The sequence below is a fragment of the Haemaphysalis longicornis genome, unplaced genomic scaffold (genome assembly GCF_048455015.1).
Source record: "Haemaphysalis longicornis isolate Haplotype H1 unplaced genomic scaffold, Haemaphysalis longicornis Haplotype H1 scaffold_184, whole genome shotgun sequence".
Lineage (NCBI taxonomy): Eukaryota > Metazoa > Arthropoda > Arachnida > Ixodida > Ixodidae > Haemaphysalis > Haemaphysalis longicornis.
The window spans coordinates 180,639-198,881 of record NW_027526285.1 but is presented as its reverse complement, the minus strand read 5'-3'; the positions used below and the strand labels follow the sequence as shown (position 1 = coordinate 198,881).

The 18,243-nt window shown below is 47.3% G+C and overlaps 1 protein-coding gene across 1 annotated transcript in view; it reads right to left on the bottom strand.

Moving 5' to 3' along the window:
* LOC144166705 (putative ferric-chelate reductase 1 homolog) overlaps positions 1-4,157 on the bottom strand; it is a 116,881-nt gene extending 112,724 nt beyond the window's left edge. The window contains exon 1 of the mRNA XM_077696220.1: positions 3,485-4,157. The gene's annotated coding sequence lies outside the window, so the exon portion shown is untranslated. The remainder of the gene's footprint in view (positions 1-3,484) is intronic.
* Between the last annotated feature and the right edge of the window lie 14,086 nt (positions 4,158-18,243).

Sequence of the window (18,243 nt, the reverse complement as noted above, 5' to 3'; positions counted from 1 at the left end):
TGATTCTTCTGGGTTTTCTGCGCTTTCAATTACCATGGAGAATAAACCCTTTGTGTGGTTGTGGTACCTTTACTTGTACATTTTTTTTCATTCCTGGAAACGAGCTTTCCTCTCACTACTGTGTATTGTCTGCTGTGGTGTATTACCCACTGTTTATTATTTTATGTGTATTGCAAATAATCATGACAATTTGAACTTTCTGTTCCGTTTAGTGCCATGCAATAAATATTTCTTCATTTAGGAGGTCTTTTATGTGGCTTGACAAGATGTGAACACACGGCAGAATTCTTAACCATCTGTAAATGGTACTGTAAATTGCAATTTCACAGTTTAATTTGTTTTCTTTTAAAATCATGCGGGCACCAAGCCTGAGAATGATATATTCAAATAAACACTAATTAATGCATGAAAGCGTCCGAATACCGTACCGATGTCCGTCACCGTGAGCAGCGCTTTCAGCCATTCAAACTACCCGCTAAAATCGGTGTCCGGGAAACCGAAAGTGAACAGGCAGTACTTTGCTTCCCGTTTGGTCGCGCTACATTACACTACAGTCAATTCGGCCGCAGGGCTCTATGGGAGTGTCCTCTCTTACGGGTATTTCTTTCTCTGTGGCGATCCCTCGTAACCCAGCAGAAACTCGCATACGCCACCCTGACCCCGGGACGCGCAGCATGTATGTACACCCGCCCAGATTTTCTTAAAATTACGGGAGCGTCGACCATTTGGATGATATGATCAGTGCCGTATGACGGAGTGACACGGCAAACATGAGAGTTGCCGCATGCGCACTAAGCACTGTCTGCGACGACCGTCGTCTGTTGGGCTCTTCTAGGAGTTGAGTGCACCCCTGAATCATTTCCTACGCTTATCGCACTGCTATGCGTACTCGACGTCTTTGTTCACGAGAAAGTCCGCTTCGTCAATACTTTAAAAATCGCTAAAGACACGCAATTCGAGATTTTCTCGTGGAATGCTTAGGCTGCTATTAGTCAATTTCACTTGTTCTCTTTGCTCTGTCAGCGACTGTTCGACAGGTACTGTGATAAGCGACGGAAAGAATCCGGGGCAGCGTTCTGCTCTTGGAACAACCTAGCAGACGATGGCCGCGGCGGCCAGTGCTTAGGGCACATGGGGGAATCTCGCCGAGTTTGCCGTATCGCTCCGTTATGCGGCGCGCATCAACAGAACAGCCGACGCTCTCGTGATATTTATAAAAAATCTGACGGCACTGTAAATAGGGGATTAAGGGAAATATGAACAACGGAGCACACAGCCTCCGACGCACGCCGCACCTTCTGGCTGCACTGTCAGTAAACTGCGCGCATGCGTAGTTCCTTCAAAGCGTTTGAGAGTGTGGCCAACTGCTAGGGGAAATGCTTGATAAAGAAGCGACGCGGTCTTTTATTATTAGGCGCCTTTTAATGCTCTGTCGCCACTGAGCGTCCTGTTATCTACTGTATTCGGGAGCCAAGCGCACAGAGGGCTGATTGCAGCTAGCATGATGCCCTTTAACGATCATCCTACTCAGTGGCGACGCCGCGTGAAAATGCGCCTCAAAATAACCGACCTGCGCCGCTTATTGATCAAGCATCTCCCATAAATGTATGCCACAATTCTCTCGAAGTAGTGCGCATGCGCGCAGTTTACTGACTTTGCAGCCAGATGGTGCAGCATGTGTCGGAGGCTGTGTGCTCCGTTGGTTATTTCTTTTAATCCCCCCCCCCCCCCCCCCTGTACAGTCGGTAAAACGCTTGTCTATAACAGCCATTTAAACTTCAACTAGTTACCTCCGGAAACTCCCGCAACATACTCTCTACAACCATGTTGGAGAAAAAATGGGTGGGCTAAGACTCCGGAACACCGCTGTAGTTTTCTTCAAATCCCGCTCAGGAGAGGCAGGATAAGAGTTAAAGTATGAAAGCTGTGTTATAGGCATGTGTTTTACTGGGTGCACTAAAATTCACGCGCTCCGTTGTTCGTATTTGAATATGTCGTAACTTTTCATGGAAAGAAGCATTACAAGGGTGGTAATAGTGCATATGCGCCCCCACTGCAACGCACGCGTTTCGCCTTTCGACATAGCAAAAATGGGCTTCAAGCTCGGCGGTCTCTACGATCAACTCACAGCTGTTTGCCAAAAAGTTTTTCTTCGCTCCGAAGGAAACCTAACAGATACAGCAAATCTGCTTGGTTTGCTGTCAGTGCCCGAAAAAAAATCAGTAAAGCCATGAAACCGGACATACTTCCCTTCCTCTTTCTTTCACCGTGGAAGTCTCGTTAACGATATACCCAGCCCCACCGCAGTACGCAACTGTTATTTGCACAGCGCTGCGGGCTGCGTTGCTTCTCTTGCATATAGCACTTCAAAGTAATGGCCGCATACTTTTTCTGCTGAAAATGAAAAGAAGCCTGACCATTGCGTCGCTACGGCCGTAGTCGACGACGGGTAAGTTGGCGAAGAATGGCCGGACAGTGAAGGACCCGAGGGAGGCGGAGAAATCTGATGAACGGGTTTATAAGTTATCTTACGTGAGCAGAGCCGCAAATATTTGGCTCATGTATTTTGCGGCCTAACGTAATAGGCACGGCCCCGCTCGGTCGGTTGGCACGAAAACCATTTCAGATGTTCATAACTGCGTTCAAGAGGGAATTGAACCTGAACAACGAGGCATTTAACCGTACTCTATCGATACAGGCCACGTTGTTTTTGCCCTTTACTGTCCCTTTAAAATGGGTAGGAATGGGCAAAAGGATACTAATGCTTATGCATGCTCGAAGATGCTGTTTTCAGTAATCTACGAGGACAGTCTTCATAACGACATCTCTCGTACCTACATTCTTCTACTACCGCTTCTACCTTAAATTCCAAGTTATCAAAGGGACCTTGTAGAAATCGCCAGGACTCGTGTAGTTCATCGGGTAAGGTTATTGCTTCCAACGTTACCCTCAATGGCTTTCAACGGATATTGAACAATGAATTAGCTTTGAAGCATGATACAGAACACAAAGCAAGGCGTTACTCTTGATTCCAACTGAGTAAGAAAGATTTCTCCCACACACGAGATATCTAGAAGAGTCAGCCGCCAAATTCGCGCAATGTCCCAAAGTTCTGAACACGCACATTCACGCGAACCTCGTCGTTATGTTCTTGAGACTCAAACAACAGACGAAATTCTACTGTGTCTTTCGTCGTGAACTCGCGGAACGGAACTAGCGACTACTACTGACTCCCGCGCTCCTCACGACATTGTCCTCCGGGAATCACTTGAGGGCATCCAGACACGTTGGCCCCATCGCGACAGATGCTCGAATCACGAAAAGATGGTAGCCGCCCCCTTCAGAACTCGTCCTTCCGCTCGCTACAACCGCCCGGGACGGGCTAGAAACAACACGAACGGGGGCCAGACAGAGCGAACCAAAACGAGCTTCATCTGTATACGAAAAAAAAAAGCAACCGGTTGTAAAAGAGATTCCTGCTCACCTTTTTGCTTGAACTGGAAGTCGCCGGGGAACGGCTGCAGGTACCAAAGCTTCCCAGTGGATGCTCGAGCACACGTCTTAGCAGTGGACTTCTTCTCAACACTTGAAGGAACAAGGGGCGAGCGTACACAAGCTTCTAGAAGCAGTAGATGTCTTCAATCGGCCTGGCGCGTGATGTCGTCCAGCCTCGTTGACAGGGCGGCGGTGGCGGAAGCTGGCGGACTACAACGGCGTCGGTTCCTCCCCTGGTCGCGGCCCATCACATTAATCCGAGGCGAAGTGAGCAACACATCTGTAGAACGCTACGATGACTCGGACAGCTCTGTTAGCGCTTCATTCACACGTCACTCGCAACGTGAAGTTGGAAACAGTAGCAGCGTGCAAGCAGGGCCACCGAGCGGCTGACACTGCGCTCGCGCGCGGAAAAAGAAACGAGGCCGGAACGGAACGGCGCGCGTTTCGTATGCGCGGCACCACACGGAGCAGCAGCTCACCACCGCTGGGCTGGGCGGGCTGGCTAGCGTCACGGGAAGCCAAGTGAATGCCGCTCCTCGGCTCGAGGAATGCAGCCGAGCAGGTAGGCAGCTTTGAGTTGAGCGCGCGCGCGCGTTCGAGGCGTTCCGCAAGGGCCAACGCTGGGCCCTCCGCTTTTCTTTCGCCTTCCTTCTTTCTCTCTCCCCTCGCCGGTGCGTGCGGACGAATCGACGTCCCGAGACCGTGCTGAAAGCGACTCTGTAGTCCACGGCGAACGGTGATGCCGCGCAGTGAAGCCAAGAAAGCCGGTCTTCCCACACTCTCGCCCCATTCCGTTCCGTTCACTCACGGCCGTACCCCCGTTGGCTTGCGTCACGGTTTTTTGTTCCTTCTAGTCCCGCTCGCTGTGCGGTTTCGTCATCGGGCGTACGCTTGGGTCACGGTCGGCGTTCAAAAAACGCGCGCTTCGAATGGAGGAGAGGAAGTGGAGTCGTTAGTAGAGGAGAGGTCATGTGCCACCATCTCGTGGTGATCCGCGATACCTGCTAGGGTTGCGCGTTTTTAGCGGTGGTTTCAACGAAGGAGGGTCTGGAACAGAATTTGATAACTCCTCACATACGCTCCGGGAGTTGAAGCCGAAAAATGTGTAGCGTGGAGTACAGCACGCGGCCTTTTAACCACACCGGAAAGTTAGTTGGTACAATTTAAAACATTAAGGAAGCCTTGAACGTGGGCTTGTCGAAAATGGTATCGGGGTCCCGCGTACTTTTTTTCACCAAGGAGTTTACCAAGCGGCGCTCAGCGATCCGTGGCAGGCGGCGGGAGGTAACCACTTCTTTTGCCAACTATGACAGTTGCGCTTCCGTGTAACCAACAGTTCCTTCGGAGAAGTGGCTGCACGGCAATGCTTTCGGGTAGATTGAGAGGCAACAGACTTTTGAGGTGAGCAACCAAGGATACCGCTCCGCGCACTTATTCTCTTTACACTCCACCCGTCTATAACCTATTAATTTCAGTCAGGTGATGCACCGAATATCTTTTAACCAGTGTGTCTAAGCGAGAGAGACAGGAATTGACTTGGGAGGGGGCGGAGGGGGGAGGGGGGCTAGAAATGCCGCGTCCTTTACGCCCCCTTTACGGCAACAGATATCAGATGAACCTTCGATGACGATTGATGATTGCTATTGGTATCCCCTTTGTAGCGGGGTGATGACGTAATATCTTACCAAATGAAAGCAAATATACCTGTTTTATACTCTTGGTTTAATACTAGCGCTGCTCTTAGGGCAGGCACAAAAACTTTTTACGCGCAAAATACTTTTTTTTTTTTGTTACAAGTGGTAGCTGCTCTAAGCGACATTCCCCTCTCTGCTTTTCGTCCACCAGCATTCTAATCTTCCTTTCGTACCCTTGACAGCCGTGAAGTTAACTTCCTCTGTGCTACCCTTAAATCCTAGGGCTTCTGGAAGCCGAATATTACCCTCATGTAGATTTGGATGGATACCCTCGCATTCTAGCACTATGTGCCGCATAGATTCAGTTTCTTTTCCACAGACCACGCATACCCCATCATTTTGTGAATACTTCCCCACATAACTCTTATTTCGCAAGCAACCTGCTCTAGCCTCAAAAAACAAAGCACTTCCCTGGGAATTATCGTAGAAATTTTCTTTCTGATGTCTAATTTCTCAGCCCTGTACATCTCTAGCGACGTTTTACTTCCGTTTTTTCTCTCCCTTTATTTGTTTCTATCTGCCTTGCCTCTTTTTTGGTTACCTTGGCTGCTTTGGATTCTCCACTGTTCTTTCCGTATTTCATCGTTAGCCTTCTAGTCTTCCTCAACGACTGCTTTCCAACGCTTTTATTTATTTATTTATTTATTTATTTATTTATTTATTTATTTATTTATTTATTTATTTATTTATTTATTTATTTATTTATTTATTTATTTATTTATTTATTTATTTATTTATTTATTTATTTATTTATTTATTTATTTATTTATTTATTTATTTATTTATTTATTTATTTATTTATTTATTTATTTATTTATTTATTTATTTATTTATTTATTTATTTATTTATTTATTTATTTATTTATTTATTTATTTATTTATTTATTTATTTATTTATTTATTTATTTATTTATTTATTTATTTATTTATTTATTTATTTATTTATTTATTTATTTATTTATTTATTTATTTATTTATTTATTTATTTATTTATTTATTTATTTATTTATTTATTTATTTATTTATTTATTTATTTATTTATTTATTTATTTATTTATTTATTTATTTATTTATTTATTTATTTATTTATTTATTTATTTATTTATTTATTTATTTATACTGTAAGCCTTGGTCTGGCTCATTCAGGAAGTGGGCACATAATGCACATTACACACATCGGTACAAAAAGCAAACTCTAGACGATAAAGAGAACACAACAATCAACCACGCCTTTGCCAAAGCACATAAAAAGAAAAGAAAACGCAATAACGCTCTCCGCTGTAGTTTTAGTTTGACAGACAATACTAAGTGAACCGACAGCTAAGACGGTGTAGATAAATAAGTCTCTTCTAACACAAAAAATGCAGTAAAAAACTTGCAAACAGATGCAATACGGCATAGGGTAAAGTATGGCGGAAAAGAGTAAACTCAAACACGCGCAAAGAAGACGTAACAACTGACTTGCAATGTAACTTTGTTCAGGTTTGGTACAAAGTCAAGATGAAGAAAAATTTATTAGCCGAACGCCTTTACTGTTCCAAAGACGAAGTGAACCACAATTCCGCGTTCTTAGCAAAGCTATCAACCGATGTGGCGTTGATGATATCGGACGGTAATCCATTCTAAGTTTCAATGGCCAACGGAGAAAAAGAATACTTGGATGTACTTGTACGGCTGCTAAATGGTCTGAAAGGTTTGTAATGATTCGTCCTTGTTGAGTTTCGGTGAGGAGTTTTAAGGTAATCACTTTTGTTTATGTTTATAGCTTCTCGATAAAAAAGATACCTGAACTTCATAGCGGCAACACTACGACGTGACGACAAGGTACCTAAAAACCTTAGTATAGGTACCTAAAGACCTTTGCTGCCCACATACGCTGATCCATTGCTCTCAACCTCCTCTCAAAGCATATTTTACTGTGAGCTTCTCGAGCCTCAAACGACGCCCAGCCCATATCTCCCTGCACGGCTTCGTTGGTTGTTTTTCCATGCGTGCCTAAGGCCAAACGGCCAGCCGTTCTCTGGTTCACTTCAAGGCCTGATAGAACGTGTGATTTTAAGCAGAGTACAGAAATGCGAATGCTGTATTCTATTCGCAAGTACAGCATTCGCAAAAGTTGCCACCCGGAACAGTTCATTCGGAGAAGTGGCTTTACGGCAAGGCTTTCGCGTAGACTGAGAGGTGACAGACTTTTGAGATGAGCAAGCAAGGATACCGTTCCGGGGGCATACTCTTTTTACACTCCAACCGTCTATAACCTATCCATTTCACTCAGTTGGTGCACCGAATATCTTTTAGCCAGCGTGTCTACGTGAGAAAGACAGGAATTGAATTGGGAGGGGGCGGAGGCGGGGAGGGGGGGGGGGGGGCTAAAAATGCCGCGTCATTTACGCCCCCTTTACGGAAACAGATATCAGACGAACCTTCGACAATATCACACACTAGACTATCTTGCGGGGTTCAGACTGACCAACTGCAGCGGAAGGACGTATTCCTGCACTGCAAGAAATAAATGCCTTCAATTTACGGAAGAAATTGAACGGAACATGTTCTGTGAGGCGGCATTGCAGGGAAATGTCGTTTTATTTTTTTAACAACCGGAAATGTTCCGTCAGTATACGGGAAAAAATCAACATAACATGCGCCGTATGACGAGAATAGTCAATGAACAGTTGCCACCCGGGCACGGATACAGTTCCGTGAAATTACGTCTACTGAGGGAAGTGAACAGAACGTCGTAATTCCCGTCAGCTATCATTACCGGCGGTATGCGTTTCTAAACAGAAATTGGTCGGAAACACTCCCGCCAATTTACCGCGAAATGTACCGGTACCTCCATTTGTTGACCCTACGGGCGATGTCCAGTTTATGTTCGAAAAGGAAACTAACTTTTCAGAGGTACTACATCAGTTTGCAAAAAAAAATAAAATAAAATACAAGCAGCGTGTGCGACATTTGAGTAGATTCTTTTAGTGCGGATTTACAAGCTAAAAATTACGGGACTTCAAACTCTTGCGCTTATTACTATAAATGTGTAAAATTATTTTGTGTAACCATCGAAACGTGAGAAAAATGTTACAGTAATACCTCCTTAACTCGAACTCGCATATCTCAAGAAATCTGGTAAGTCGACATTTTCCGCCGCACCGTACCATTTCCTATACGTCCCATAAATTTGTTGCCCTTCATTTCGAAGTAGTTATTGGGCCAAAGTGCGAATATCTCGTAATCTTGACAGATAGTGGAACGAAAAAAAAAGTTCGCCGCAGCGGACTGTTTCACAAGATTCGCGCGATGCTGCCACGCCGAAGTACCTCGATTTTCTTTTTTTTTTTTTCTCGTTCAGCCGCGCCGACCACAAAGCTGATGTCTTCCCAGAACATGAAGTCTGAGCCTAGAGGCATATCAACTGCGTCAATCAACCCTGTGGCACGTCATGTGACGGTAGAGACATGCGCAGACGTACAGTGTACTAGAAAATACAGGTGTGTCGAGTGGGAAAAAATCGCAATCGAGAGAGCGGGTCCCTTTTGCTATCACAAAAATTCTATGGAGCGCTGGCGTTCCCCGGGAATTCGATATTTCACGGCCATTCGCGCAATCTAGCTTATCTCGAAAATCCGCTTATGTCGAAATATTTCCCGGTTTTTTGCTACTTCGAGTTAACGAGGTATTGCTGTATTGCCTGATTCTCTCTCTCTCTCTCTCTCTCTCTCTCTCTCTCTCTCTCTCTCTCTTGCTTGACGTAGCATAGAAAGCCGGGCTTGTTGGTACATATCCATCTTTACAACGCACAATTAACGGGACAAAGTGGAGGATAACATTCTGTGTTTGTCCACATTTCAACTCGGCGTGAACGACAACGCGTGGTTTATTACGGGCGAGAACTGTCAGCATGGATGACTTTTTAGGCCCCAGCTCTTGTGCGTTTCTTTCGAGACTCTGGACTCGACTCCAGCCTGTGACTTCCTCTGACTTTTCTTGTTTTTTTTTGTGTGTGCTCATGTGTCGGTCTACTGGAGTTTCTTTCGTTTTTTTTTCTTATTTATATTATCCATGTTATTTATATTATCCACTCATTACATGTTCATCAACCATCTGAAGTAGCAAGCCCAGCATTACGCAGGGCTGACCTCTTAGGTTTCATTAAAGAATTTTCTCTCTCTCTCTCTCTCTCTCTCTCTCTCTCTCTCTCTCTGGACAAGTGCTGATCAGTGTCCAGACAATCCGCTTGTTCAGTGTTATCCTGTCTTTTGTCCCGTCATTTGTGCGCTGTGAAGACTTCCTTGCTTGTAAGTGGCCTGGATTCGGGGCCACCGCCCCTAGAGCTCAAGAATCCGGACGGTCTCATGGGGTCCTGGAACAAGGAATGACTGCTCCATAGGGGCGTTTATTCCTCCTCGTCATCCCTGGGCTAAAAAAACCTGAAACCACGAGTCTTCCAAAGTACTGCAGTTGGTTTTAAGTTATTTATTCAGGAATGAAAAGAAAGCTCCCAGACGATATTGTTCTGCTCTATTAGTCACGAATTATTATATTCACTGCAGAAAAATTCCATATTTGGAGGTTTAGCAGTGTCAAGTGTCTAGAGGTAAGAAAAAACTTCAGACTCTCTAGTATACTTATTACGCAAATGGCGTCGTGTCCTCATACGGAGACACCATTACACAAGCCTGCTTTTCACTATAAAAATAATAAATATCCCGAGGCAGTTTAAAAACAAGGATGTGAAATAATAATTTCTGCACATGAAAAAGGTGTTTTTAGTTTTTATAAATGATTTACGCCACAGTAAAAGAGAACTTAGGCCAGCAACACGCCGGAGCTGCAACAAAACTTGGTGGCGTCCATTTTTAAACAATGTTTATGAGTGTGGTTCCATTATTCCACATCACATGGTGCTACCTTTCACTTCCGTAGGTTTCGAAAATCAGCCGCACCGCTCTCCGGCATGAACTCTTTTCGTTTTCACGAGGAAAACGACGAAGAAAATCTTGCTCCATATGGAGACACGGCGAATGAAAAAGTTAAAATCGATGCTTTAAGAGAGGGGTACGTAGATGGCGTGACCGTTGTGGGAGAGAAAGGTGAAAGAGCGTATTGAATGGCAGTGGCTCAGACGGCGCGGACCTCTCCGCCTAGGCGGCTGGAGGCGCTTCCGTTACATCGCGGAAGTGCGGCACGCCCCAGAACATTCCAAAGTGGCCCTCGGCAGTCACTGTTCTTCGCCGCTTATTCCTCCATGGGAGTGACCTTCCATCGGCCTCCCGCGTCGCAGGCCAATTAGGAGACGCCACCAAACTACCCGAGAGCAGAATGTTTGAACCCACGTCAACGACAAGGCCGAAGATGAGGCAGACATTTACACGCACGCTGTGCTTGACGAAGCAACGGCGGCCATAGCCTGGACCTCTACAGATATCCCCCAGATAAATGGATCCCGTCACGTCTCTAATACATACGGGCTTGTAGAAGAAGTGGAACTTATGGGAATTTCGGGAGCAATCCGGCACATTGGCGAACATTCCTCCACCTTCTCCAGCGAGAAGTTCCGAACAGAAGCGACAACTACGGGGGGACAGTAAGGCTCGTGCCCCCCCCCCCCCCCCTGGACGGCTTTACGGGGGGGCAGAACCCCCTCCGGCCCCGGCTGAGAATTTTTTTAAGGGCTTGGCTTGGCTCCGCGCCCGTCGACATCGGACTGTTGGCCGTCCTGTCTCCCAACTATTGTTTACAATAGGGGTTGGGATCTTGAAAGACATTTCCGTTCCCCCGAAGGGCAGAGGGAAACGCAGGGCCGTGTCGCTTTTCTTCACGGTGAGTTAGACGTGCTCAGTGATGACACGTGTCATCACCGGAAGACGGATCGTCGTGGCACGCTTCCAAAATTTCGTCACGAAGGTCTGCGGGGATGACAAGAAGCTAATTCGTTCTTGTTCCGGGGCTGAAATTCTTCTTCACGAGGACGGAGTTTCTCAGGCTGAATGCTGGTAAGCTGCGTTTGAAGGTCCTAGGAACGGCGACGTTGCATCCCTCGCGTAAGTCGGGGTCGGCACGCTGCTGGGCGGCTAGGTCGCTCTCCGTCACGATTCCGAAGAACGCGCTGTCTTCATCAGAGTCTTGTGGTGGTGGGTCGACGGGGGCGCGCGGCAGGCAGTCGGCGTCGGAGTGTTTCCTGCCGGATTTATAGACGACTGTAACGTCAAACTCCTGCAGGCGCAAGCTCCACCGCCCAAGACGGCCAGAGGGGTCCTTCAAATTGGCGAGCCAACACAGCGCGCGGTGGTCAGTCACAACCTTGAATGTTCTTCCATACACGTATGGGCGAAATTTTGAAATCGCCCATATAATTGCCAGGCACTCTTTCTCAGAGGCAGAGTAGTTTTTCTCCTCCTTCGACAGACCACGGCTGGCATAGGCGATTACCTTTTCGCAACCGCTTTGTTTTTGGACGAGGACGGCACCCAAGCCTATATCACTGGCGTCCGTGTGCATTTCCGTTTCGGCGTCTTCGTCGAAATGACCGAGCACAGGCGGGCTTTGCAGGTGTTTTTCCAGCTCGCAGAATGCTTTTTCTTGGTCGTTTTCCTAGCTAAAAGGGGTGCTATCTTTCGTCAAGCGTGTGAGTGGCTCTGCAATGCGTGCGAAGTTTGCGACGAAGCGGCGGTAGTACGCGCACAGTCCAATAAATCTTCGCATGCCATTCTTGTCTTTCGACCTTGGGAAGTTGGCAATGGCTGAAGTTTTTGCCGGGTCAGATAGTACTCCTGCGGCGTTGACGACATGACCCAGAAACTTGAGCTCCTCGTACGCAAAACGGCACTTTTCGGGCTTCAGCGTTAACCCCGACGTGCGAATGGCCTCGAGTACAGGCTCCAACCTTGCAAGGTCTTCGTCGAAAGTCCGGGCGAATACCACAACGTCGTCGAGGTATATACGAGGCAGGTGTGCCACTTCAGGCCAGCTAGCACAGTGTCCATGACTCTTTGAAACGTTGCTGGTGCCGTGCATAGCCCAAACGGCATCACCTTGAACTCGTATAGGCCGTCCGGGGTTATGAATGCAGTCTTCTCTCGATCTCTCTCGTCCACTTCAATTTGCCAGTAGCATGTCTTCAGGTCCATCGATGAGAAGTACTTCGCGAGGCAGAGGTGGTCGAGCGCGTCGTCGATTCGTGGCAGGGGATACACGTCCTTTTTGGTGATCTTGTTCAATCGCCAGTAGTCAACGCAGAACCTCAGCGTGCCGTCTTTTTTCTTCACGAGTACGACCGGCACAGCCCACGGACTTTTCGATGGCTGTATAATGTCGTCGTTGAGCATGTCGTCGACTTGAGTCCGGATGGCTTCGCGCTTGTGTGAAGAGACGCGGTACGGTGACTGTCGGGTAGGTCGGGCTCCATCTTCGGTTATTATTCGGTGCTTCGCTAGAGGTGTCTGACGTAGTTTTGCGCTCGACGAAAAACATTCGCTATAGCGACGCAGCAAAGCCAATAGTTTGTTCCGTTGTTCTTGCGGTAGCGCCGGATTCACGTCGAAAGGCTGCGGGAGCTTGAAGGTTTCTACGGGTGTGCGTTCAAAGTCGGCGACCGCGATCACATCACATGCTTCTTGCGTTTCTTCGAGGAATGCAATTGCCGCGCCCTTGTTTAAATGCTGGTACTCCTCGGTGAAATTAGTAACCAAAACAAGGGACTGGTGTTCCCTGAAGCGCGCAATGCCTCTTGCGACAGAGACACCATGGTCGAGAAGCCACCTTTGATCACTGTCTACGATAGCGTCGACGTCAAGAGCAGCATCTTCACAGTAGACTGCGATCATCAAGCTTGCGCGGCGTGGCAGGGTGACATGATCATCGGCAATCCTTACAGCAACACGACGTTCGGGGTTCTGTTCTGACGTCATGAAGTGATGGGGGGGAAAAGTTATTGACTTGGTCTGCAGATAGATTATTGCACCGTTGTCCATCAAAAAATCCATTCCAAGAATTACGTCGCGGGACCAGTTAGGCAGAACGACGAACGCCGCAGGGTACGTTGTGTCGTCTATGGTGACGCGCGATGTGCACATTCCACTTGGCGTCACGAGGTGGCCTCCTGCTGTGCGCATGTGACGAGGTCATGACGAGGTCCCATGGTCATAACTTTCTTCAGCTTAGACGCAAATGGCCCGCTCATTGCTGAGTAGTCGGCTCCCGTGTCTATGAGGGCGACTACATCAAAGCCGTCGATGGACAGCTGAACGATGCCGCCTTCCTCGAGTTCCGGGTGCGTCGTGGCGTAGTATCTCTGCTTGTACGTGTTGACGGTCGGGCACTATGCGTCGTCGTCTTCGTCGTATTCTCAGCGGCAGGTTCGGTCGTGTCGGGTACGCGTCACCCCGTTTTGCTGTCGTCGTGTTCGAAAGTCACGTCAGGGTTAGATCGGGTCGTACGGCTGAGGGCATGTCGTGAATCATAGTCTTCAGCGAGTCGCTGCGTCGTTGGAGGGTTTTCATTTTTCCGTGGTCCTGCAGCTTTACCCCCAGAAGTTGCTGCTTTTAGTTTCCCCAGCGTGGGGTGGGGGACCTTCCACGTGAGAAGTCAGCAGTGCTGCGGCGGTTTGGCGACTGGTACGGGTAGGGCGACGGTGAACGGTTGAATCGGGCTGGTCCTCGGTTGGTGTTGGACAGGTTGTCTTCGATCTCAGTAGGGTGCTGGCCAGGTCGGGAGCGTGGTGCGTCGACGGAGAAGCCTCGCAAACCGAGCCTTTTGTAGGGGCAGCGACGGTAGATGTGGTCGGCCTCTCCGCAGTGGTAGCACAGCGGTCGATTATCGGGCGTTCGCCACACCTCGGTCTTCCTTGGGGCGCGGGGTTGCACCGCAGGTGGTCGGGCCGGCGACGGGGGGCGACGGTACGGAGCCTCGTGACCGTAGGGCGCAGTTGGGCGAGGTCCGCGAACAGCAACCGCGTATGACATGGCTTGCGGCTCGCGGGGTGCTTCTGACGTCGTTGAGGTACCCAGCGCTTGCTGCACTTCTTCCCTATCACATCGGTAAGGGAAGCGACTTGCGGCTGCGGCGACGTGAGGAGAAGTTTCCGCAGCTCCTCACTCACTATTGCGCGGATAGTCTCACGTAGGCTGTCTGCCGGAATCGGCATGCGGTCGACGTAGTTCGCATTGGCCGCGCCAACAAAGTTGCGGTCACACTGCTTAGTACGCATTTCAAGAGCCTTCTCAACTGTGCTGGCTTCGGTCACAAATTCGGCGACGGTTTTGGGCGGGCTGCGGACAAGTCCAGCATACAATTCCTTTCACATCGCGCATTAAGAATCGTAACTTCTTTTCTTCCGCCATGCACGGGTCAGCACGCCTGAAGAGCCTCTTCATCTCTTCGACGAACACAACACTTTCGTTAGGCTGTTGTGTCCGCGTCTGCAGCAAGACTTCGGCCCGCTCTTTTCGCACAACCGTGGTGAACGTCGTTAAAAATTGCGCTCGGAAATCGTTCCAAGACTCTAGGGAGCTTTCATGGTTTTCGAACCATATCCGTGCTGAGTCCTCAAGGTAGAAGAACACTTGCGTCAGTGTCTCCGCGTCGTCCCATCGATTGAACAGCCTGACCCGTTCGACTTGCTCCAACCAGTCTTCAGGGTCCTCCGAAGGTGGCCCATGAATTTATGGGGGCCCCCTGGGCTGCTGAAGAACGAGGGCAGGACTGGGTGCGATGGTCATGGTGCTTGCGTTGATCATGGTGATGGTCACGACGTCTTATTTCTTCACTTTATACGGAAGCAGTCCAAACTCCGGCTGAAGACCTTGTTGTCGGCGGCTGGGACGAGTGGGACTTGCTTGTCCGCTTGACGAAGTCGTAGGGTTCATGTACCCAGCACCTCCACCAGATGTCACGAAGCCACAGACGACACAGTTGTCTTCGAGGAAAACAGGTTTATTGGAGCGAACTTGTGCTCCCCAACAACTCAAAGAATACAGAGGCGGCGAAGCAGCAGTCAACAAAGTGACGTACGTACGCATGCGAGCTACGGCGAGTCGAATACCGCGGCTTCTGCTCTGCAGGCTTTTAAGTGCGAATGCACTTTATAAGCGACCCTGAATTCCGTTGACCGCCGTCCGTCCATATAGCAACAGCTGCGGGTGCGCGCGCTCCTCGTCTTCCTTGGCAACGGGGGGAGATGGGCGACATGGAACATACCCACGTGGGGGATTGGCCAGGAATCTCCTCGTCTTCCTTGGCAACGGGGGGAGATGGGCGCGCGCTGCCTGGCCGCTGACATGGCACATACCCACGTGGGGGATTGGCCAGGAATCGGGCGTGAGAAGGGCTAATGCACCCGCTTAAAGGAGTACTGACACGAAATTTCAAAGCTGAGATCCGCTCTAGCAATCAAGTACAACGACAACACAAATAGGTGTCTGTGCATGGCACATACCCACGTGGGGGATTGGCTAGGAATCGGGCGTGAGAAGGGCTAATGCACTCGCTTAAAGGAGTACTGACACGAAATTTCAAAGCTGAGATCCGCTCTAGCAATCAAGTACAACGACAACACAAATAGGTGTCTGTGAATAAATGCATCTTTCTTTCTTTGTAGTTGTGTGTGTGTGTGTGATCTCTCTTTCGCGAACATTACCGAACCGCGCAAATTCAACTCCTGCATTCGCACTTTCACAGTCTTCCCCTCGGGGAAATGCGGGGAAATTTTTTTATCTTTCGGCGCGCGTGGTTCTCGAACCGTCGATTCACATCTAGAACATTGTAGATCCAAGAAGAATATTCTGGGCTGTTCACGTTAGATCGGAATGCTCTCCCTATCAGAACAGATAACACATGCGGCACAGAAAGAAAGAGTGGTACACGCGCTTCCCTAGGCACAGAGATAACACAGACCGGCGCAGCCGGGCGGTGAAAGCAAAACACAAATAAACACAATGCATGGTTCGCGGCAATATTATGCAAATATAGAATTACCCATCTCTGCAATAGCGGACATACGATTTGGTGCTTGTTTTTCGTCCTTTAATTGCGCTTAATTTATTTATTTCACGCTATTGCCTCACCTACTCGCTAGTATACATGTACCCTGCCATTCGTAAATCGTACCGCGTAAAATGTTAAGCAAGAATCATTTAGTTAGCGAAAATACAAAATAAAATTTTCACTCCTTTTCAAGGTGGTGCCAAGCCAGCAGTGTCAGCTGAGTCGGCTGCGCTACTCGCGTAGTCTTGCATATGCTCCCGCTGAAGCAACCATTTACAGTTACCTTAGGCTATAGGATGATCAGCATTCTGTGTTTACGGTATACTTGCTAACTGTTTTTTTTTTGTCAACGGTACGCAAGAGGAAAGAACGATAAGGATCGTCAGGAAATTAGACCACCCGACTGACGGTACTGTCTCACGTCGCTAAGATCGCGACAGCTTGCTCAAAGGAAAGCCGATAAATCGGCTTGTTGTAGCGGATATTATTTTGCATAGCCTCTGCAACGACTTTAAGGGCATTTTACTCAGTAGGAAGTCACTTAAACGCACCACAATGTGATTAAATTAAGTACAACCAACTTTCGCTCTGGCTTGTAATTGAAAACGCATGGAGGGCGGTGAGGGTCGTCTGCTTTTGTAGTACCAGAGTCCGTCTGGTACTACCCAGAGGCGTCGGCCACTAGGGGCGCTGCATAACGCCAAAATTCCAGCGCAGGAGACCTATACCACAATGCAACACCTTGCTTTCACGGGCGTCCACGGGCGGCGCTGCATGTACCGGCGGCCACGCGCTCGCAGTGTCGCGTTTCAATCCGTGACCACTGTACGGGCTGTGTGCGGCATGGGGATCTCGCACTTACCCTATTCAAAACGTTTGACGAACATGCGCATCGACTGATGACAGACTTACCAGCTAGCTGTGCACAGCTGTCGCCGTATCCAAATGCTGTTAGCGGCCGTTCCTCATGTGACAGGGGCACATGAAAATGTTTCCATCAATTGACATTACTCGTCCCTCTCAAATAAGAAAAAAATGATGGCCCAAGGCAAGGCTTGAAGCTCCGGCAGAACCGTGTCACCGACCGCCCTTCCCTTCGTTGTGTACATCCGGGCTTCACAGTCCAGTCGTCCAGTCGTGCCTGCAGGCCAAATTGAGTCGCTTTTTTCGCCAAAACACCTTTTAAAGGTGTTCGCCATGGGACAAGATTCGTACACACTTTTCGGCCAAAAAGGGTGTAAGAAAGTTTATTTATTTATTTATTTATTTATTTATTTATTTATTTATTTATTTATTTATTTATTTATTTATTTATTTATTTATTTATTTATTTATTTATTTATTTATTTATTTATTTATTTATTTATTTATTTATTTATTTATTTATTTATTTATTTATTTATTTATTTATTTATTTATTTATTTATTTATTTATTTATTTATTTATTTATTTATTTATTTATTTATTTATTTATTTATTTATTTATTTATTTATTTATTTATTTATTTATTTATTTATTTATTTATTTATTTATTTATTTATTTATTTATTTATTTATTTATTTATTTATTTATTTATTTATTTATTTATTTATTTATTTATTTATTTACATACATACATACATACATACATACTCTCAGGGGCATTCAGGTGTAACAGAAAGGACAGAGTACAAGTACAAGATAATAATAATCAAGTAACAAGCAAGAAATGTATGAAAATGGCAAACAATCTCAAGTTATACAGCCAAGAAGTGCGTTTTTGAAAGTGGAATGATCTGTGATTGATAGGACAGAGGCCGGAAGGTGGTTCCAGTCCCTGCTGGTTCTGGGTACAAAAGAATCATAAAAAAGGTTAGTCCTGCATTGGCGTATGCCAACTTTCAAATCGTGGTGTATGCGAGATGATAAGTAGCTGGGACGAGTGAAAAGACTCTTTTAGGATTGCAATGGTATAAAACATTTTATGAAAGAGTGATAAACGAGATAGTTGTCGGCGGGACGAAAGATCTGGAAGATGTAATGAAGATTTCATTTGCGTGACACTAGCTAAACGGGAATAATTTGAAAGTAT